Here is a 23,836-nt window from a genome sequence, read left to right as displayed (position 1 = left end):
GCTGGATTTATCCAAGTGAGTTGTGCAGGACTGAGTTTTATTTGCATCTGATAAAACTTCATATTTATTGAGGAAAGAGCATTGTTTGTGTGAGCCAAACTTTTTTATATACAGTGGGGAGAACAAGTATTTTGATACACTGCCGATTTTGCAGGTTTTCCTACTTACAAAGCATGTAGAGGTCTGTAATTTTTATCATAGGTACACTTCAACTGTGAGAGACGGAATCTAAAACAAAAAATCCAAAAATCACATTGTATGATTTTTAAGTAATTAATTTGCATTTTATTGCATGACATAAGTATTTGATACATCAGAGAAAAGCAGAACTTAATATTTGGTACAGAAAACCTTTGTTTGCAATTACAGAGATCATACCGTTTCCTGTAGTTCTTGACTAGGTTTGCACACACTGCAGCAGGGATTTTGGCCCACTCCTCCCTACAGATCTTCTCCAGATCCTTCAGGTTTCGGGGCTGTCGCTGGCACATACGGCTTTCAGCTCCTCCAAAGATTTTCTATTGGGTTCAGGTCTGGAGACTGGCTAGGCCACTCCAGGACCTTGAGATGCTTTCTTACGGAGCCACTCCTTAGTTGCCATGGCTGTGTGGCTTCGTGTCGTTGTCATGCTGGAAGACCCAGCCCACGACCCATCTTCAATGCTCTTACTGAGGGAAGGAGGTTGTTGGCCAAGATCTCGCGATACATGGCCCCATCCATCCTCCCCTCAATACGGTGCAGTCGTCCTGTCCCCTTTGCAGAAAAGCATCCCCAAAGAATGAGTTTCCACCTCCATGCTTCACGGTTGGGATGGTTTCTTGGGGTTGTACTCATACTTCTTCTTCCTCCAAACACGGCGAGTGAGTTAGACCAAAAAGCTCTATTTTTGTCTCATTCAGACCACATGACTTCTCCCATTCCTCCTCTGGATCATCCAGATGGTCATTGGCAAACTTCAGACAGGCCTGGACATGCACTGGCTTAAGCAGGGGGACCTTGCGTGCGCTGCAGGATTTTAATCCATGACGGCGTAGTGTGTTACTAAATGGTGTTCTTTGAGACTGTGGTCCCAGCTCTCTTCAAGGTCATTGACCAGGTCTTGCCGTGTAGTTCTGGGCTGATCCCTCACCTTCCTCAGATCATTGATGCCCCACGAGGTGAATCTTGCATGGAGCCCCAGACCGAGGGTGATTGACCGTCATCTTGAACTTCTTCCATTTTCTAATAATTGCGCCAACAGTTGTTTCCTTCTCACCAAGCTGCTTGCCTATTGTCCTGTAGCCCATCCCAGCCTTGTGCAGGTCTCAATTTTATCCCTGATGTCCTAACACAGCTCTCTGGTCTTGGCCATTGTGGAGAGGTTGGAATCTGTTTGATTGTGTGTGGACAGGTGTCTTTATACAGGTAACGAGTTCAAACAGGTGCAGTTAATACAGGTAATGAGTGGAGAACAGGAGGCTTCTTAAAGAAAAACTAACAGGTAACAGGTCTGTGAGAGCCGGAATTCTTACTGGTTGGTAGGTGATCAAATACTTATGTCATGCAATAAAATGCAAATTAATTATTTAAAAATCATACAATGTGATTTTCTGGATTTTTGTTTTAGATTCCGTCTCTCACAGTTGAAGTGTACCTATGATAAAAATTACAGACCTCTACATGCTTTGTAAGTAGGAAAACCTGCAAAATCGGCAGTGTATCAAATACTTGTTCTCCCCACTGTATATATTTTTTTATGGCAGGGAAATTCGCACTGACACTTAATGTTAGATTGGTAAAACGAATAGCCATCAAGCTATTGTACAATATTATTTGCAATCGTATAAAAATATATATATAATTTAGGTCAACCACTTGTGTGGTGCAAAGGACTGTTTTTATTTGCAACTATTAAGAACTTTTTTGTGAGAACCCGATTCATGTGAACGTATACAAGTTTAATAATATTCTTCATATAGTCACTGTGATAGTAAATGTCCATTTCTGTTTTTTCTATTAATGCCAGGGGAATCCGTAATATTTTGAAAAGGAAATCTTTATTTTTGTATTGTAAGGGTAGGAGTGCCGACTTTTATTTAATTCAAGAAACTCATGCCTGTTCCACAGATAATACGTTTTGGAAGTGTCAATGCAGGAATGATATTTGGTATTATTCGGTCAGCAGGTGTGGCTATTTTAAAAGGCAACTTTAAGGGTCATATATTGAGTCATGAAGCAGGTAATACAGGGAGATGGATTATACTATTGGTATAGATGTCAACCACATTCAATTCATTGTTGTAAATACTTATGCTTCCAATAAAAAGTCAAGTAACTATTTTATTTAGAGACATTGAGAGGAAAATAAGTGAAATTACATCTACATTTCCATTGGCCAAAGTAATATGGGGTGGAGAGTAATACAGTATTACATGATAATCTAGATGGCCTCCTAATGATAGCAATTCTGTTTGTGAGATAAGGAATATATGTCTACGGTTAGGTGTTGTAGATATTTGGAGACATAAGAACCCAGATAAGATTATGTTTACACGGAGTACCAAATATGTATCTATACAATCCCGTATTTATTTCTGGCTGATATCTGAAGATATGGCTGACAAGGTTGATACAGTCTCHATTGAACCATCAATTTTAACAGACCACAAAGGGATCTCAATAAAGATAAATATGCATGGTTTGTCTTCAAAAAAAAGTTAGTAAAGGTTACTGGAAAATGAACAAGACTTTACTAGAGAATGAAGTATTTAAGAATGAAGTAGCAGGATTTATTGATAAATACTGGAATTGTGCCTGTGTTATGAATACGTTTGGAAGTTACTGGGAGCTAATGAAATTTGATATAAGGCTTTTGGCTATTTCAATGGGGAAAGAAATTTCTCGTGCCAAGAGAGAGAAAGAATATGACATAATAAAGGGAATAATGGATTGTACCAAAAAAAACTGAACTAACTAATAAGGAATTACTGGAGCTATCATCATTGCAAATGCAGTTAGACTGTATCAACGAGGGAAAGGCCCGGGAGCGTTTGTAAGATCAAGACGAAGATGGAAGGAAGAGGGAGAGAAAAATACTAAATATGTATTTAATTTAGAAAAAAGGGCAGGTGAAGACTTCCATATGTAAATTAATGATTAATAATATTCCCAATGAAAATCCAAAAGAAATCTCTCAGCATGTTGCCCAGTTTGATCAGAATATGTATACATCAGCCCAGTCAACTTCCAATGGATCTTTATTTAGACAATGTAGCAAACATTGCTAAGATAGATAATCATTTCAGGGATTTTTGTGAGGAGTTATCTGAAATTGAGATAAATGACTGTATTAAAAGCCTTAAGGACAATAGGTCCCCTGGAAATGATGGTTTAATAAGAGTTTTATAAAGCATTCAATGATCAATTGATTCCTTTCATTCTTGCTATGTTTCAAGAATCAATAGAAAAGGGGGAGTTACCGGCTTCCTTAAAGCAAGGTGTAATTACTTTGATTCCCAAACCTAATAAGGATACTCTTTATATAGACAACTGGAGACCCATTAGCCTGTTTAATAATGATGGGAAATTATTTGCCCTTGTATTTGCTAAGAAGTTGAAACAAGGCTTGCATCATATAATTGATGAAGAACAATCTGGTTTTATTTATGGTCGACACATTAGTAATAACATCAGGTTGATCTTAAATATGATTGACTATAATGACCTCATCCTTGATGATAGTTTTTTTTATGTTTGTTGATTTTTATGAAGCTTTTGACACTGTAGAACATGAGTTTATGTTCAAAGCAATACATTTTTGGGGGTTTGGTGATTTTAAAAAAAGCCGTCCAAACTTTATATAGTGGTTGTACTAGCTCTTTGCTCAGGGGACATCCTGAAGATTTGATATTGGCTATGGCATTAGGCAGGGCTGCCCAATTAGTCCATTTTTATTGGTTACACAAATTATGGCTCTTCATATCAAGAAAGGGAATTTAAGGTGTTTCAGCACTTGGCAATGAATTTAAACTATGTCAACTGGCTGATGATACCACCATATTTTTAAGAGACAGGAATGAGGTTTCTAAAGCAGTTTCCTGTATTGAAGACTTTTCCTTAGTTTCGGGTTTGAAAATGAATATCAATAAGTCAGTCTCATTTCCACTCAAGGATGGTGTTTTACAGGAAGTATATGGTATCCCAATTAAAGATAAGGTTACTTATCTTGGAATTGTTATATGCAAGGATGAAAAACAAAGGAGTGAATTAAACTTTAACCCCATTATTGAGAAAACAAAGAAGAAATTGAACCTCTGGTTGTTGAGATATTTTGTTATACGATCAGGTTTTATTGTCCAAAGCTGAAGGGTTATCCAGATCAGTTTATGTCTCGTTATCACTTGAATTATCCCCTAAAATTGTAAAGTACTTAGATAAGATTCTTTATAATTTTATTTGGAGGAACAAGCCTCACTATCTACGAAAATATATTCTCACTAATAGCCAAGAACAAGGAGGTCTTGAGGTTTTAGATTTCAATAGTCTAAATAATACTTTAAAAATAAATTGGATTCTAAAGTATGTTAAGATCCAGAACAGTATTTGGAATGCATTCCCTAAGTATTTATTTGACTCTTGTTGTTGGTTTAGAATTTTTGCTTCGATGTAATTTTGATGTTGATAAAATCCCAGTAAAGTTGGCCAAATTCCATAAGCAGGCAATTTTAGCTTGGATGTTAGCGTATAAACAATTTTTCCCCTCACAGATACTTTATATGGAACAACAAAGACAAACAATTTAAAAATAAGTCTCTTTTTTTTCATAATTGGTTTGAGAATACAATTATTTTGGTTGGTCAGTTACCGAATGAGGATGGATATCTACTCTCATATGGGGAATTTCTTGATAAGTTTAAAATTCCAATAACCCCGAAAGAATATGCAATTGTTTTTGATGCAATTACAAGGAGGTTGTATCTCTTTTAAATTCCTCTGTGGTTGATGTAAGTAACATATACTTACATGAAAATATATTCATTGGTAATATTAACATCAAAGATAAATGTAGTAATAAACAGATTAGGAATATTGTTTGTGATACTACAATTCCCTCAGCAAGATTATTTTGGTCAAATATCTATGGTGATATACAATGGGGGAAAGCATGGAAAATAAACAAATATTGTATCAGTAACAGGGTAAAGGAAGTTTCACTAAGATGTTACATAGAATTTATCCTGTGAAACATGCGTTTGGAAAGATTCAAGCTGAATATGGACTATAAATGTGATTTCTGTGGAATGGAGGAGACCATTTCGCATTTGTTTTTTGCCTGTGTTCAGAGTAGAATTTTTGGGATTGACATACAGAATTTTGTTACAAAAAAAATAGGGCCCACAGTACTATTTAATGGTTTTGATATGATTTATTTAAAAAATTCTGACAGATAAAGATGTAGTATATTTAATTCAACTGCTAATAATACTTGGTAAATTTCATATTCACAAATGGTCTAATTCCAAACCTAACTTTTTCACATTATAAATGAGTTCAAAACAATATGGCACTACTTTAACTAAAATGAAAAACAAAAAGGCAATTAAAACTTGTATTATTAATAAATATGATTCGTTTGTTTAGGATTAATGGCAATGTAAATAGTTTGTATGTATGCTTGTTTGCATGTGACTATTCCACTTGTTTGTTGATATTTGTTAATAAAATAAACCTATCCATTTGGTTTGCAACTCATTGAAGCTGTGCAGCATTCGCTCAATTAGAAGGAACAGATTGACATACCAAATTACCCAGCAGCCATTTTTATTTATCTTTAACTAGGCAAGTCAGTTAAGAAGGCAAGTCAGTTAACTAGGCAAGTCAGCCTTGTTCAGGGGCAGAACGACAGATTTTTACCTTATCAGCTCGGGGATTCGATGATCGAATGGTTACAAGTCCAATGCTTTAACCACTAGGCTACATTATATCGAAAATAAAAAATACTTAATTTAAAAATGTCTTCTAGCTGTTTTATAATCGGACACATCTTGAAAAAGAGGACACGACGTGTTTTGTTTAGGTTCCCACCCTTTTCTGAAAAAAAAAATGGTTAACCATGACCAGAAAGCTATGCGCCAGCCAAACGTTATCATACATTACAGCACAAAGTGTACCCAGGCGAAAAGTGAGCTAACGTTACCACACCAAGTAGCAGTAAGAGATTACTTGAGGTAAATCTACGAAGTTAACGTGGGCTCATTGCCAGCAATAGCAAAACAGGCTTTATGACGCAGAACAATAGGCTAGGAATAGAACACTCGGGACGTTGGTGCCACGGTGCTATATAACTAATAGGAGCTGGCAGGGTGAAACATGCCCTAAAATAAGGCAGCTGGGACATATGGTAATATTATTTAACTGGACTCCACGGCGGATGCAATTAACGAGTTTTTAAATCTAAAAAAATGCGTTAATTTAAATGTCCAGCCTACCAGAACCATAGATTCACTTGGTCCCCTTAACATGGCAACATGGCTAATCAAGCTCTGAATCAGTGTATTTGCTTGTTAGTTAATAGAAACAAAGGATCACATGCACACAATTATCTTATTAAATAACTAGCTAGTAAAATGTCTCTGCAAATGCAAAAATAGCTACGCTAGTCTGCTAATACGTAGGGCCGAAGTGGCTAACATAGCTACTACTAGCAGTTAGCTAAAGCAGATATGTTGGTTAGCTAAGATCCAGGACAACAAATTGTATTTTTCGCATTCAAGGCCGGTTAACTATGGTGGGATTGATTTGGTTGACTAACTAGTTAGCTACAGCCAGTAACGTCAACGTGATAGCTAGCTAACGTTGGCTTCAACAATAAAACAAGTAGTCAACGTTACGTTTGCTTGTTAATAATTAGCTGGCTGGCTAGTGAGATACTAGCTACTTGCTTGCATACCAAGTTAAAATAATATTTCACATTGAATCATACATACAAGTTAGTGTTAATAGCTAGCTAACTATTTGCATAAACGCTTTAAAGAATAAAACTAGACCTGCCAATTTCCAGGTTCATTCTTGCTCGAGCACACTACTCGACTCCATTGCTGTTGCCTTAAGAGTAGACGACGGTCCGTACTATGATGGATACTTGGGACTTCCATACACCCCCCATTGCAGTTTAAAATGGTTACGCTTCGAACACACCGACAGTGTTTTACGCAAATAGTAAGCGGCATCACCTGGATATGTATGCAACAAAAGTTCAACATTCACACCGAACACAATGCATCTGCAACGCAACGTTTCAGTGGAAATTAATGTAATTCTGGTGTTCCAAAATGCCAAACACTGTCGGTGTTTTCGAAGCATTAGGATTTAGGGACGTCTCAAGGATCCCAGATAGCACTGACCCCTAGACGACTGCGTAGCCACCAGCGGTTGTCACTAGATAACACAGCCACAAATTCATAATTATGGCGAAACACCGCACATTTCAGCAATTTATCTTCTTACATTTTGATTTTAAACCTAACCCTAAATTAAGTAAAGCCAATTTTGATTTTGTACTTGTGGAATCTGACTTTGTGGCTGTGTTGACTAGTGACGACCCAGTCTGGTAGTTTTAGCATTTCTATTGCAGGACCCTAAGAAATATACTGAACAAAAATATAAATGCAACAATTTAAAACATTTTACTGAGTTACAGTTCATATAAGGAAAACAGTCAATTGAAATGAATCCATTAGGCCCTAATCTATGGATTTCACATGAGTGGGCAGGGGCGCAGCCTGGCCTGGGAGGGATAGGCCCACTCACGGGGGAGCCAGGCCCAGCCAATCAGACTGAGTTTTTCCTCCACAAAAAAGGGCTTTATTATAGACAGAAATACTCCTCAGTTTCATCAGCTGTCCAGGTGGCTGGTCTCAGACAATCCCGCAATTGAAGAAGCCTGATGTGGAGGTTCTGGGCTGGTGTGGTTACACGTGGTCTGCGGTTGTCAGGGCCGGTTGGACATACTGCCAAATTCTCTAAAATGACGGAGGCGGCTTATGGTAGAGAAATGAACATTCGATTATCTGGAAACAGTTCTGGTGGACATTCCTGCAGTCAGCATGCCAATTGCACGCTCCCTCAAACCTTGAGACAACTGTGGCATTGTGTTGTGTGACAAAACTGCACATTTTAAAGTTGCCTTTTATTGTCCCCAGGTGCTCCTGTTTAGTGATCATGCTGTTTAATCTGCTTCTTGATATGCCACACCTGTCAGGTGGATGGGTTATATCGGTTATATCGGTATATCGATTGTACGTCATCAATGACATCCAAAGCTTAGTTTGATCATGTGCTTTTTCAAACCGTGATACAAAATGCGAGCTCCCACTGATTTCGCCGCAGTTCCGAAGCTTTCTTCGATTCCAAGCTGCCTTCAAACACCGACCTCTACTAGACACCGTACTTACAAATATACACTGAACAAACATAAATGCAACATATAAAGTGTGGGTCCCATGTTTCATGAGCTGAAATTAATGATCACAGAAATTTTCCATACGCACAAAAAGCTTATTTCTCTCAAATGTTGTGCACAAAATTCAGTTGTGGACCAATTCAGTTTGTCCGTGATGTGTACGCAGAGGAACTTAAAACTTACTACCCTCTCCACTACTGTCCCGTCGATGTGGATAGGGTGGTGCTCCCTCTGCTGTTTCCTGAAGTCCACGATCATCTCCTTTGTTTTGTTGACGTTGAGTGTGAGGTTATTTTCCTGACACAACACTCCGAGGGCCCTCACCTCCTCCCTGTAGGCCGTCTCATCGTTGTTGGTAATCAAGCCTACCACTGTAGTGTTGTCTGCAAACTTGATGATAGTGGAGGCGTGCATGGCACGCAGTCATGGGTGAACAGGGAGTACAGGAGAGTGCTCAGAACGCACCATTGTGGGGCCCCAGTGTTGAGGATCAGCGGGGTGGCGATGTTGTTACTACCCTCACCACCTGGGGGCAGCCCGTCAGGAAGTCCAATTACCCAGTTGCACAGGGCGGAGTCGAGACCCAGGGTCTCGAGCTTGATGACGAGTTTGGAGGGTACTATGGTGTTAAATGCTGAGCTGTAGTCGATGAACAGCATTCTCACATAGGTATTCCTCTTGTCCAGATGGGTTAGGGCAGTGTGCAGTGTGGTTGCGATTGCGTCGTCGCGATTGCGTCGTCTGTGGACCTATTGGGGCGGTAAGCAAATTGGAGTGGGGCTAGGGTGTCAGGTAGGGTGGAGGTGATATGGTCCTTGACTAGTCTCTCAAAGCACTTCATGATGACGGAAGTGAGTGCTACGGGGCGGTAGTCGTTTAGCTCAGTTACCTTAGCTTTCTTGGGAACAGGAACAATGGTGGCCCTCTTGAAGCATGTGGGAACAGCAGACTGGGATAAGGATTGACTGAATATGTCCGTAAACACAACAGCCAGCTAGTCTGCGCATGATCTACGCGGCTGGGGATGTTGTCTGGGCCTGCAGCCTTGCGAGGGTTAACACATTTAAATGTTTTACTCACGTCGGCTGCAGTGGAGGATAGTCCACAGGTTTTGGTAGCGGGCCGTGTCAGTGGCACTGTATTGTCCTCAAAGCGAGCAAAGAAGTTGTTTAGTCTGTCTGGGAGCAAGACATCCTGGTCCGCGACGGGGCTGGTTTTCTTTTTGTAATCCGTGATAGACTGTAGACCCTGCCACATACCTTTTGTGTCTGAGCCGTTGAATTGCGACTCTACTTTGTCTCTATACTGACGCTTAGCTTGTTTGATTGCCTTGCGGAGGGAATAGCTACACTGCTACACAGTCACTAAGTAACTGTATGACTGTGCTCCTTAAGAACAAGGCACACAATGGCTAACAGTCAATGGTATACATAGAAGCCTCAATCATGCTAGTTCATTTTGCTGTGCTGATCATTTGTATCATTGTCATGGGTTTACAAACGATTGAGTTATCACAGGTCGGTTTTCAAAGGTATCAGGATGAATCAACTTCATAAATGTTTTGTGTCCTCGATTGAGGGCATATAGACACTTTCAAGTAAAAACAAACAGGAATGTTTGGAATATACAGTGCTGCGATTACCTTGAAGATGATGCGATTGTGATAACATGACTTCTTTTGTGGTCTTTGTGTGTAAAATGTGAAGCTGACATCATGTTAATGATCATTCAATTGTCAAACATCAAAATATCAGTATTGCATTAACTTTTTTAGGATAGGGGGCAGCATTTTCACTTTTGGATGAATAGCGTGCCCAGAGTGAACTGTCTCCTACTCTGTCCCAGATGGTAATATATGCATATTATTATTACTATTGGATAGAAAACACTCTGACGTTTCTAAAACAGTTTGAATGATGTCTGTGAGTATAACAGAACTCATACGGCAGGTGAAATCCTGAGAAAAATCTAACCAGGAAGTGGGATATCTGAGGTTGGTCGATTTTTCAACTCAGTCCCTATTGAATGCACAGTAGGATATGGATCTGTTTGCACTTCCTACGGCTTCCAGATGTCAACCGTCTTTAGAAACTTGAATGAGGCTTCTACTGTGTTGTGGGGCTCAATAAGAGGGGAATGAGTCAGTGGTCTGGCAGAGAGCCAGGTCCTGGTCACGCGCATTTCACATGATAGCGACTTGCGTTCCATTACTTCTCTAGACACAAAGGAATTCTCCAGTTGGAACGTTATTGAATATTTATGATAACAACATCCTAAAGATTGATTATATGCTTAGTTTGAAATGTTTCTTCGACCTGTAATATAACTTTTTGAAGTTTTTGTCTGAAGTTATGCGGGACCTGCACGAGCGTTTAGATATGTGTACTAAAAGTGCTAAAAAAAGTAGCTACTTGGACATAAATAATGGACATTATCGAACAAAACAACAATTTATTGTGGAACTAGGATTCCTGGGAGGGCATTCTAATGAAGATCATCAAAGGTAAGGGAATATTTATATTATAATTTCTGATTTCTGTTGACTCCAACATGGCGGAGAATTTTCTTTTCTTTCTGAGTGCCGTCTCAGATTATTGCATGGTTTGCTTTTTCCGTAAAGTTCTTTTGAAATCTGACACAGCGGTTGCATTAAGAACAAGTGTATCTTTAATTCTATGTAAAACATGTATCTTTCATCAAAGTTTATGATGAGTATTTCTGTTATTTGATGTGGCTCTCTGCAATTTCTCCGGATATTTTGAAGGCATTTCTGAACATGGCGCCAATGTAAACTGAGATTTTTGGATATAAATATGCACATTATCGAACAAAACATACATGTATTGTGTAACATGATGTCCTATGAGTGTCATCTGAGGAAGATCATCAAAGGTTAGTGATTAATTTTATCTATATTTCTGCTTTTTGTGACTCCTATCTTTGCCTGGAGAAATGGCTGTTTTTTTGACTTGGTGGTGATCTAACAAAATCATATGTTGTGCTTTCGCTGTAAAGCATTTTTTAAATCGGACACGATGGGTAGATTAACAATATGTTTATCTTTCATTTGCCGTATTGGACTTGTTAATGTGTGAAAGTTACATATTTCGGAAAAATATTTTTGAATTTCCCGCGCTGCCTTTTCAGCGGAATGTTGTCGAGGGCTTCCACATGTCCTAGACAGGTTTTAACCGTAATATGATCCTGTGTTCATTATTGTGATGCCACCCACATTCACCTTTTGATTTACTTTCATTCATGAATCTTGAGTGAGAAGTAACCTGGTCCCAGATCTGTTTGTGCTATCATGTCAACTCCTTGTCATCTTTGGCATGACAAAAAGTGGCAAGGAGTGGCATGATGGCAAAAACAGACTGTTACCCAGGCTAAGTGGAAAGGTATTGTAGTGTATTCCAGTTGTGCATATGTGAAATGTATGTATTCGCGTGTAATAACTGGACATTCAATGGAGTCTCTCTTTAAAACTTCTTAAGGCTAGGGGGCAGTATTCGGCAGTTCGGATGAGTGACGTGTCCAAAGTAAACTTTCTCTTACTCAGGCTCAGAAGCTAGGATATGCATATAATTGGTAGCATTGGGTAGAAAACACTCTGACGTTTCTACAACTGTTAAAATAATGTCTGTGAGTATAACAAAACTGATATGGTAGGCGAAAACCTGAGGAGAATCTATCCAGATTTTTTTTTTTGAGGTCACCACCCATTCAATTGCTTGTGTATGGGATATTTAAAGGAATTCCTCTCAGATTGCAGTTCCTATGGCTTACACTAGATGTCAACCGTCTTTAGAAAGGGTTTCAGGCTTGTTTTTTGAAAAATTTGTTAGTAATTGTAGTTTTTCAAGGTGGTTCGTGGATGAGGGCGTGCACTTCGTTATTTATCTCCGGTATTGAACATACTACATTCCGTCTTAAATTGTATAATTTATTTACATATTAGGGTACCTGAGGAATGATTAGAAATGCTGTTTGACTTGTTTGGACGAAGTTTATTGGTAACTTTTGGGATTCCTTTGTATGCATGGAGAAAGGGTGGATTACTGAATCAAACGTGTCAACTAAACTGACTTTTTTCTATATAAAGAAATGGACTTTATCCAACAAACGACCATTTGTTGTGTAGCTGGGACCCTTGGGATTGCAAAAAGAGGAAGATCTTCAAAGGTAAGTGATTTATTTTATCGCTATTTCTGACTTTCGTGATGCCTCTGTAACAGGGTTATATTGGTGATTCCCCTTGCCACTTTATTGTTAAGCCAATGGGTTTTTGGTTTTAGTTTTGTCTTGCCTTCACCTACTCAACATTGCATCTTATTGGCTGGTTTGCGTAGCTTGCTTACGAGGGAGGATGTTTCAGTTAGAATCATCCCAGTGAACAAGTACCAAACCAGCGGTAAGTTGTTGGTTGCAAAGCACTGTACGTCAAAAGTGATTTTTATAATCCCAAGTGATGATTTAAATGTACAATTTATATCAATTTGTTTGTAAATGTTATTCGAACATCACACATAAGATGCAGCGTTTTTTGGTGAATATTTGTTGTGCATTTTGTTGTAGAGAATTCCCGCAAATACTAGCTAGCAACTTACTGTGTCTGGTGGGGTCGTTCGTATATTTTGTACAGTGCGTGAGTGCAGAGTTGGATGGTGAGCCGTGCATTGCATGACGTGCAATTTTGTGCTGTTTCTATCAGAATAAAGCTCCATGACTGGTGATACAAGTTGGAGTTTGTGTCGATGATTGATTGTACACAACGCAAGAAGAGTACTGTTACACCTCTGCTGGTTTGGAAAATGTTTTTAATGCTTTTGCATGCGGGGCGCTGTCCTCAGATAATCGCATGGTATGCTTTCGCTGTAAAGCATTTTTGAAATCTGACAAAGCTGTTGGATTAACAAAAAGTTAAGCTTTTAAACGATGTAAGACACTTGTATTTCCATGAATGTTTAATGTTACGATTTTTGTACTTTCAATTTTGCACTCTGCAATTTCACCAGATGTTGTCGAGGTGGGTCACTAGCGCCCCACCTAGCCCAAAGAGGTTTTATCCGTTTGAATAACAAGCAATGCAACATTACTTTTGGTCATAACCTATAGACAACTTATTGATTGTTGAAAATCCCATTATTAGAAAAACCAGAGTGCACACCCACCCAGAACCTTGAACTGATATCTAAGGCCAGATCACTGCTAGATTCATCAATGTACAATACTTATAAGTAGGCCTATGACGTGAACAGCAGCAATTGTGGAGGTCAAATATTTTTATTGACCCAACAATGGTTGTTGTGATTTTTGTTAGATACTGTATATTAATAGCTGTTTATTATCTGTAAATGTAATTCTCTCATATATTGTCTACATTTGTTGTAAATATAATAATATATCTAATAATTGTTCCAAATTAAGCAGCAGCAGCTGAAAAGATGAGCTCCTACAAATATTGAAATTTAAATGTTTTTTTTAGAGTAAAGTACATCGAAAAAAAATCAAAAGAAAACTGCAAACTGAATAGGAGACCAAACAAGCAGCAAACAAAGAAGAAAGGCTTTTGAAAAAGTAACAATTTTTCATAAAATTATACKGTTTTCTTAGCTAGCTAAGTTGTTTACCTGTTGCTAGGCAGTTGCTAGGGACATTCCTGAAAGAAGCTAGCTAGCTAACAAGGAGTGTCTAGTTGGCAGAAGAGAAGAAGGGACAAAGGACAAAATAAGGACAGAAGAAAAGGGAAAGGGGACATTAAGGTGAAGGCAGTCCTCTAAGACACAAAAGACAATATCAAGAAACAACACTTCTATGTCTCTCCCTCTACGATACGCACTCCCGGTTTGGTTTGGAGCGAGTAGTTGCATTCCGCTTTGCTCCACAGGTAGTATACAGGTAGTAATACATTTAATTTCATTACAGTACAACAGTTTGATTTGTTTGATCTTAGCTGGCTACATAGCCGTCTTTGTATCCAAGATAATTGTGTAGTCTAGAGTAATTGTCGAGGTTACCTAGCCAGTAGAGGTTACCTAGCCAGCCTACACTTTCAAACAAAGTCAACCAGCGCAGCCACGCTAGCTAGCCCATTTCACCAGCCAGCAGTACTATATCATTTTAGTCAAAGATTTTTGCAACGTAAGCTTAACTTTCTGAACATTCGAGACGTGTAGTCCACTTGTCATTCCAATCTCCTTTGCATTAGCGTAGCCCTCTCTGTAGCCTGTCAACTATGTGTCTGTCTATCCCTGTTCTCTCTCTCTGCACAGACCATACAAACGCTTCACACCGCGTGGCCGCTGCTACTCTAACTGGTGGTCCCAGCGCGCACGACCCACGTGGAGTTCCAGGTCTCAGGCAGCCTGGAACTGCCGATCTGCGGCCACACAGGCAGAGGTTCATCTCCAAGGACCTATGCTCTCCGCCTCACTCAGCTCCCCTTGACGTTCCTAGGCACTTTCGGATTAAAAGCAATTGGATGACCTTAGATATCAGTCGTTCTCACTCTTCTTTTCTGCTATCTCTCCTGTTTTCTGGCCCACGTGTATCTGGCACGACCCGAGTAAAGATATCCTGGTCTGTGAAGCTCAAGAGATTTGGGTGGGTGGCCTGAGGGACATACATACATACAATTACTCCCTAAGATGGATTCGATTCTTCCAGCATACATGTATCGTCTCTTAATTCAACTTATCTGTTCTCGTATAGGCTGTGTACCTTTGATGATTCCTAGGCATGTCCAGCTTTACTCATCCCAGTTGTCGAGGCTTATAACATCCTCTACCAATACATTTATCGCCCCTCAGGTTCTCGCGTGTGGTGAGTGTTCGATTCAGAGTGAGCTTGACAGCCACAATGATAAGTTCTCACTCCTTTGCCTGAGTATGGGAAAAGCACTCAACCTCTCACAGTTCTGGCACGTGACTTGTCCACCCGTTGAAGCCCCCAACAGTGTCCCTAAGACCAATATGGTTGGGGACTCGAATTGCAGCCTCCTCTGTACCATACTCAGTCGTTCGTTTTACACTCCTTCCTCATTACTGTGTAGCCTCAGCCCTCCTCAGCCAGTTACCACCCCTACATCACAAGCAGCAATCGCTTGACCTCATCTTTTAACGGCCCCCATGCTGTTCTATCACTACATCTGCATTAGGCGACAAAGAACTCCCCTCCCAAGTCTGCAGGGGGGAGGAGCACCCGGTGGCTCAGAGACACAACTACTACCTCTTGTCATAGACCTTTATCCCAGGGCTCCTAACGCCTCTACGGATAGCCAAAACACATTCCCCCACTGCCCCTGACTCGGATGAGTGTAGAATATCGCGGACCGTACCTAATCCTTCAGCTGCCTCTCTCCCCGCTCATCTTCTCCTCTTCCATCCATTATCTCTTCCCTCATGCTCAACCTTCTCCAACCTATTCCTGATTCTAGCCTCCTCACCCTCTCTCCTCCCTTTCTGCATCCTTTGACTCTCTATGTCCCCTAACTCCTCAGCGCCGCTCGGTCCTCCCCTCTGTCCGTGCTCGACACTCATGCGAGCTCACAGAACAGGGCTCCGGGCAGCAGCGGAAATAGCGAGGAAACTGCTCTCCTGCGGACCTGGCATCTGGTTCACTCTTCCTCTTCTCAATATCTCTTTCGGTGGCTCTCTGCTCGTCTGATAGAGCGCAATTTTCTACCACCGTCTATATAAATATCCACAATGGAGCCCCATATCTGACCTCGGTGAGCCCTGGAAATGAGCCCTCTATTGGCCACCTAGGTCTGCCTCCACTCACTGGAATCTCCAATCCGCCCTCCTACCAACCCCTACGCCTCTTTCTCGCATGGCAGACCCTTCAAGCGAGCCTCACTCCACAGTTGTTGCCAGACCAGAGGAAGCGTCGTACGGGAGCAAACCCGATGGCCCTACGTTTGCTAACGTGCCAGCGACAGCCCTGCTCTGTTCCTCGCACCCTTGCACCACTGCGCGCTGATCACCTTGCTGGGCTATTAACCCATCTCTGTCTCCCATACTCGCTCACACGATGACAATCCCTCCCGCTGTCTTGCTATGGAGGCGGCCGCGCGAGCCCACATGGGGCACCGACAACCCCTGCCCTGGCATTAGCACCTACGTACCCTCCCTCCATCGTCTCTCGCAGACCCCTTTCGCGGAGACCATCTCCTCTTACTCACCTCGCTCGATCAAAGCTCATCCTATGGACCGCTGGCACTCCTTCCTCACGCCACTCAAAGAGACGAGACTTGCCCCCTTCTGAAAAAACCTACACGATCGATCCCTCCGATGTCAACAACTACAGCCAGATATTCCTTCTTTCTTTCTCATCCTAAAACTCTTGAACGTGCCGTCCTTCCGGCAGCTCTCCTGCTATCTCTGTCTCAGATATGACCTTCTTATGCATAAATCAGTCAGGTCAAGACTAGTCATTCAACTGAACTGCTCTCTCTGTGTCACGGAGGCGCTCGCACTGCTAAGCTAAACTCTCTCTCCTCTGTCTCATCCTTCTAAGACCTATCGGCTGCCTTTGATCACTGTGAACCATCAGATCCTCCTCTCCCTCTCCGAGCGCTGGGCATCTCCGGCGCGGCCCACGCTTGGGATTGCGTCCTACTGACAGGTCCTACCACCTACAGGTGGTCGCTGCGAGAATCTGTCTCCGCCACCACGTGCTCTCAACCCACTGGTGTCCCCCAGGGCTCTTGTTCTAGGCCCTCTCCTATTCTCGCTAATACACCAAGTCACTTGGCTCTGTCATATCCTCACATGTCTCTCCTTCATTGCTATGCAGACGACCACACATTAATCTTCTCCTTTCCCCCCTCTGGATAACCAGGTGGTGAATCGCATCTGCATTGTCTGGCAGACATATCAGTGTGGATGACGGATCACCACCTCAAGCGAACCTTCGGCAAGAACGGAGCTGCTCTCTCCCGGGGAAGGACTGCCCGTTCCATGATCTCGCTCACCACGGTTGACAACTCCATTGTGTCCTCCTCCCAGAGTGCTAAGAACCTTGGCGTGATCCTGGACAACACCCTGTCGTTCTCAACTAACATCAAGGCGGTGACCCGTTTCCTGTAGGTTCATGCTTACAACATTCGCAGAGTACGACCCTGCCTCACGCAGGGAGCGGCGCAGGTCCTAATCCAGGCACTTGTCATCTCCCGTCTGGATTACTGCAACTCGCTGTTGGCTGGGCTCGCCCTGCCTGTGCCATTAACCCCTACAACTCATCCAGAACGCCGCAGCCCGTCTGGTGTTCAACTTTCCCAAGTTCTCTCACGTCACCCCGTCCTCCGCTCCCTCCACTGGCTTCCAGTTGAAGCTCGCATCCGTTACAAGACCATGGTGCTTGCCTACGGAGCTGTGAGGGGAACGGCACTCCGTACCTTCAGGCTCTGATCAGGCCCTACACCCAAACAAGGGCACTGCGTTCATCCACCTCTGGCCTGCTCGCCTCCCTACCTCTGAGGAGTACAGTCGTCCCGCTCAGCCCAGTCAAAACTGTTCTGCTCTGGCACCCAATGGTGGAACAAACTCTCACGACGCCAGGTCAGCGGAGTCAATCACACACTTCCGGAGACACCTGAAACCCCACCTCTTTAAGGAATACCTAGGATAGGATAAAGATAACCTTCTAACCCCCCCCCCCCCCTTAAAAGAGTTAGATGCCACTATTGTAAAGTGGTGTTCCACTGGATATCATAAGGTGAATGCACCAATTTGTAAGTCGCTCTGGATAAGAGCGTCTGCTAAATGACTTAAATGTAAATGTAATCTCAATGATTCAAAATTAAAACAATGGTCACATTTATATAACTTATATATGACTAGTAGGCCAGATATTTGTAATTTCTTCTAGGAAAATGTGCTCCTCCTTTTTAAAAGTGCACATTTAATTGAGGAACCACTGTATATATGAATCTGAGAACATGTCTAAAAAACATTTCAAAATCAACCAAAATATGATGTCTTTACAACCGACCTGTGCCTGTTGGGATACAGTCTAACGTGAGGTATGGGGGGGTGTTAAGTGCCAGAATTAAGCCTTGTGAAGCTACTGATACCTCTCACCAAGTCACCTAATGTCTTCCTAGCGCCATAAAATACCGCTATGAATTACCATGGACTGTCAATGGAGACTCGTTTTTTTCTAAGGCGTCAAACTGCCGATGCGTTCACGTCACGTGATTGTTTAGTTTATTATTAAAGATCTCACCATGAACGCCTTACAAACGTCTACATGTAGATTTTTTTTTTCATTGCCAGAGTAATCTAATCAATTTCATTTGTCAATTTAGTTAAAATAGGCATATCACCTAAATACAAAAATTATTAGGCTAGTTGATATTTCAGCCAGCCACCATTACTGTGTAGATATGCCTATTTCTCACATCAATACAGACACAAGGGCTTCTTTGTTGGAGGTAGCCCTATTCAGAAATAAGGGATAGCCAAGGTCTCTAGTTGCACATTCAAAACAACTCGGAAATCGTCAATCTCTGACTTCCGACTTCTGTGGTTCAAGACAACAGGGAACTCTGAAAAAAACGAGCTCAGACTGGGATTTTATTTTTTGGAATGGTCATCCAACTCAGAATTACAATCCAGAAACTCTGGCATCTTTCTCTGACCTGAAAATCACTGATATCATGATTTGACCTCGTCCCCCCCCCCCCCCCAGAGTTCCCAGTTTACCGGATTAACAGCCACAATCACTGTCACCATGCAATCCTTAGGCTATACATTGCGGTGGAGATGTCTTATGGTTAAAAGCAGGGCTCGAATTGAGGGTGTATGTGAAGATATAGGCCTAACCCTTGTTATAGAGATGGGCAAAAAGCATGTTTGCTTAGCCTTAGAAAAAACAACGGTCCAGATTATATAATGCGATCTAGGCTATAATAATTATTTCCACATAGTCTACTAGCCTATCGAAGGTCTTGCTCAGCCTCAACATCACAGTAAAATGTGGTTGGTTTATTAAATGCTCCGCAATTGAGGAATATTAGTGGTAGGCTGTGCCTACCGCAAAATACCAAAAAGATAGAATCGTATGGGTCTATGCATAGACCAAACAGCTTAACAGATAAATACTTTTTTGCATTGAATCAGGCTATTCATTTCAGTGTAGTTGCATTCTTACGCATAACTTTAGCCTAAACAGAACCTAAAACACCCCAGCCTGTTTTGATCACAGATCACGATGAAGCTTGAACACTTCAGCTGTTTGTCATCGATTTAGCCTACAATTGCCTACAGATTTGATACACATGAAGACCTATATTTAATCTGGATTTGACAAACAACAGCCTGACTAGGATCCAGGGCCCTCATTTATCAATGTTGCTTAGAAAAGCTTCTAAATGAACTCGTATGAACATTTTGAGTGTTCGCAAGTACAAAAGTTAGTATTTATCAATTGCTCATAAATCTGTCTGATAAATCAGACACGTTCTGAAACACTGTGCTAGTGCACGTGAAGTCTCATTTACATAAAGAACTGCCCTAAATGACTATTTATGGTCACAAACCTTCCCTTTAAAGCTGCAAGAAATGTCACTAATTCCTATCCGCCAACATGGAGAAATCAAAGAAGACAAAGAAAAAAAAATTGGACGCAAAAATAGAACTTTTGATCACTAAAGTGGAAGCAAACACAAGCCATACTTTCTGCAGTCCTCAGCAATGGATTGACAAATAAGATAAAAATTATATTGCTTGGGAGCAGGTTAGAGCTGTCGTAAATTAACAGTTAATGAAATTAAAAAGAAATAGTTTGATTTGAAAACATATGCAAAAAAAATATATGATCCACAAAAGGAACATAAGTGCAACAGGAAGAGGGCAGAGTGACTCTTCACTGTCTGCTGTGGACCAGCCCATTGGCAGCATAATTGGAGAGACCTCAGTGTCTGGCATCATTTGTGTTGGTGATACTGAGGACCCTGTCCAATACCCTGACGGAATACCAGACACACCAACTGATGGTAAGTCAAGCTTTATTTTTGCAACCATATTCAGACATGCACCACATCTAAATATTTTTATATGTAACAAAATAAATATAACAAAACATGAAGTCTTCACAGAGATGTTTGATTTGCCTGACCCCTCAGCCATCTCCAGGCCTACAAGAAGGGTGTCCTCGTTGGTGAGCGCTTCAGCTGCTTTGGCTGACGCAGTCCTGAAACAACAAGAGATCAACACATCAATTCTCAGATTCAAACAGCAACTGGTGGATGTTCGCAACAGCCTGAGAGAGGAATCAATAATTGAAAGAACTTGTTGATTGTGTCAAACGTGAGAGAAATTCTGGTGCAATGTAAATGTGTTTTCCTTGTCGATTTGATTATATTTGGAAGAACAGATACCTAAAACTGTTGTATGATATTGACTCTTGTCCTCTTGTGGAGCGCACTGCAAGCCTTGACAATGTAGCAAACCTAAAAAGGAATTTGCACATTCTATTACATTCACGTAATGGCATTTGAAGGAATGTCATTTGAGGCAAACCTTGCTAGGCTGGTATTGCTGTCCCAGACAAGCACAGCCAACGCCATTTTAGCAGGCCTATGGTGCGCTCCAGTGTTATTATGCGTGCGTGGGCTTGGTTGTACGTTGCCTCTTGTTGGTTTGAGGGGTTTGTGAGGGGAGTCATCAGCCATGTTTTTAATGGGTAGCCCCGGTCTCCTGCAGTTATGAACACAACATTCAGATAGTTTCCCAGCAGAGGTCTAACATGGCAAATAAAACCTTGCAAATGAAATGTGTTGCTTACCAATAAGCCATCCATCCTCAACAGCTCCTTCCTGGAGGTTAAGGCCAACTGAACTGTTCTGCACAATGAATGAATTATGTGTCCCACCTGGCCGTTTGGCCACTACATTCAACAAAGCCAAATGTGAATCACAAATGACCTGCACATTGACAGAATGGAAACCTTTTCTGTTGACGAAGTTGAATTTGTTCAATGATGGTGCTTTTATTGTGATGTGGTTGCAGTCAATTTCTCCAATGACAATGGGAATTCCAGCTATGGTATGGAAATCCCTTTTCACTCTGGCCTGTTGCACGGAAACTGTATGTATTGTGGGGTCAATTAAATAATGCCATGAGGACTGCAGGCAATAATCGGCTCATGGTTGGTTGTGAAATGCCAGACCGATCCGCATTCTCCCGTTGGAATGTTCCAGTGGCCAAAAATCCCAGTGTGGAGAGGACTTCGGTATGCACTGGGATGGCATTGGTGTGTTTCATCTGCCTTTCTAAAATGCCTTGAAAACGAAATCTAATAGGTCAAGCGTCGCACTCAGCAAAAAAATCTGCACGCTCATTGAAAATACGCTCCCTGCATAATGCAGCTTGTGCCAGATCCTCCAGCAATGCACGATTTGCCATTTTGGACAAGTCACAATGCCTCAGTGTTTCCTTTTATATTATTTAACTGGTTTAACTAAATTGCCTCCAACCTTACATTCCATTCTCTTTCTAATTAACTTTATTATTCAATTAGGCTTAAATGGTTTCATGTTTATGAATTCGATAGCACCCCATCGATAGCTGATCACAAAGTCGTCTAATTTCCACTCCATTCATATGCAAATACATTCGATTCATATACTGGCTTGTCTGGCTGGCATGTTTTCATTTTAAACAGGCCTTCCCTTATCTACACAGAAATAATATTATGATTTTTTACAAATCATAGCTACAACAATGAATAATATTGAACTAACAAATACCAAAGGATACATTACAATTTACAATAATAAACACCTTATGAAACACCTGTGAAAACCGATCTGGCAATATTTGAAATTTAAATATATAAACATTTATATTTTTTTGGTACGTGTGTACACTCACATGGCAATCAGACTGAAATACTGAATTCTGGTGTGTGGAATGGAGAGGAGGTGGGTGCTGTGTGGATGGGAGATTCAGCCTGTCACTTATTTTCAACAGGCAGTCAGTCTCGGAAGGGGGACTCGAAGAGGGAAACTGCAAAGTCCAGGCGCTGCTGCTCTCTTTGTTCTAAGTGTTTGCAGTGCTAGTGTTTTTAGCTTATCTGTGCATCTCACATTATGTGCCCAGTATGATAGTTTTCTTGCCCTTTCTTAGCAGATAATGACAACATGACAATAAGAGTAGCTGATGTAATGAAAAGTTGGAGGGTGGTTGGTAATGGAGGGTCAGGTTGATCCATGTCTGGGTTTTAGGTAGAACCCCTAGGTCCTGGACAACAGGAGCAGAGTTAAGGGAACAAGGTAGGAGACAGACGTAAACAAGCAAACACACAGGTTACAGGTTTATCAGGTATGTAAAAATACAGTTATTGAATGATTTAATTTAAATGTTTGATGAGATATGCAATAATGTTAAAGGCAGACAAAAGAAAGGATACCTGTCTGTCATGTTTTTATGTCAGTGGGCTTGATGTGGGAGGTAAGGGATGGTCCCTGGAAAAGATTGAGAGATGAGTTGTGAGAGAAACTCCAGGGTGGTGTCATGACCACTGGAGTCATACACCTTAACAGTACCTACCTGGAAGCGGCAGTTACTTAACGTGACCGAGTGGTTAGCCTTGAGATTGACTGACAGTATGACGATGCCACCCAATACGAGAAGGCAAATGCAAATAGTTATCATCTGAGATTTTTATATTTACCTTAACGGATGGTGACCCCAGCTAGAAGCGAAAGAGCAGCAAGGTTTCCCAGGTCTCGCCTTCCTTTTGTCCTTCTTCCTAGCCAAGTCATTCGCCCAGATGTCGAAGCACTTGGTCCCCTTGATTCTCATCTGGTGGCTTTCCTTCTGTTTCTCCTGCAACTTGTCCCATGTACAGTCTCACCTTGATTGATAATAGAAATAAATGCAATTATATTTCATATTATTACAAATACATCTCTTATATATCTCTTGGAAGGCCAGAAAATAAATAACTGCGGACAATCATTTTTACCTGGTCAAAAATCTCCACATCCTTCTCAGCCCATGCCTGAAGGTGGTCCTCGAAGGCATTCTGATCTGGTTTGACAACTTCCACCACATCAGGTGGAGTTTCAGTGACCTCAAAGTACGTTATACAAAAATAGCAATCGAAAAAACACGAACGCTAAGTCAATCACACAATTTTTATACTACAGTATATACAATAATTGTATATACAATTGCATTGTCTACCTCAGTAAACAGCTGTGGCTCCTGTCCGTACATGAGGTGATAGGGTGAGAACTCTGGAGGCCTGGACGCTACCGTTGTGTGCAAAGATAATTACCTTCAGATTGTCCTCCCACCATTCCTGGTACCCGTCAAGGGACTTGCCCATGGCAGTCCCATTGGTCCGTACATCCAAACCTGGAGTCACCATACATCTACACATTAT

General features: G+C 41.3%; 1 protein-coding gene across 2 annotated transcripts in view; it reads right to left on the bottom strand.

Moving 5' to 3' along the window:
• LOC111961440 (apoptosis inducing factor BLCAP) overlaps positions 1-7,345 on the bottom strand; it is a 14,293-nt gene extending 6,948 nt beyond the window's left edge. The window contains exon 1 of one of the 2 annotated variants that reach the window (XR_011480190.1): positions 7,030-7,345. The gene's annotated coding sequence lies outside the window, so the exon portion shown is untranslated. Of the gene's footprint in view, positions 1-7,025 lie in introns of both variants that reach the window. The other variant, XM_023983712.2, reaches the window with a different exon arrangement.
• Between the last annotated feature and the right edge of the window lie 16,491 nt (positions 7,346-23,836).

The sequence above is a fragment of the Salvelinus sp. IW2-2015 genome, linkage group LG1 (assembly GCF_002910315.2).
Source record: "Salvelinus sp. IW2-2015 linkage group LG1, ASM291031v2, whole genome shotgun sequence".
NCBI classification, from domain to species: Eukaryota; Metazoa; Chordata; class Actinopteri; order Salmoniformes; family Salmonidae; genus Salvelinus; species Salvelinus sp. IW2-2015.
This window is presented reverse-complemented; position numbering and strand designations above follow the sequence as displayed.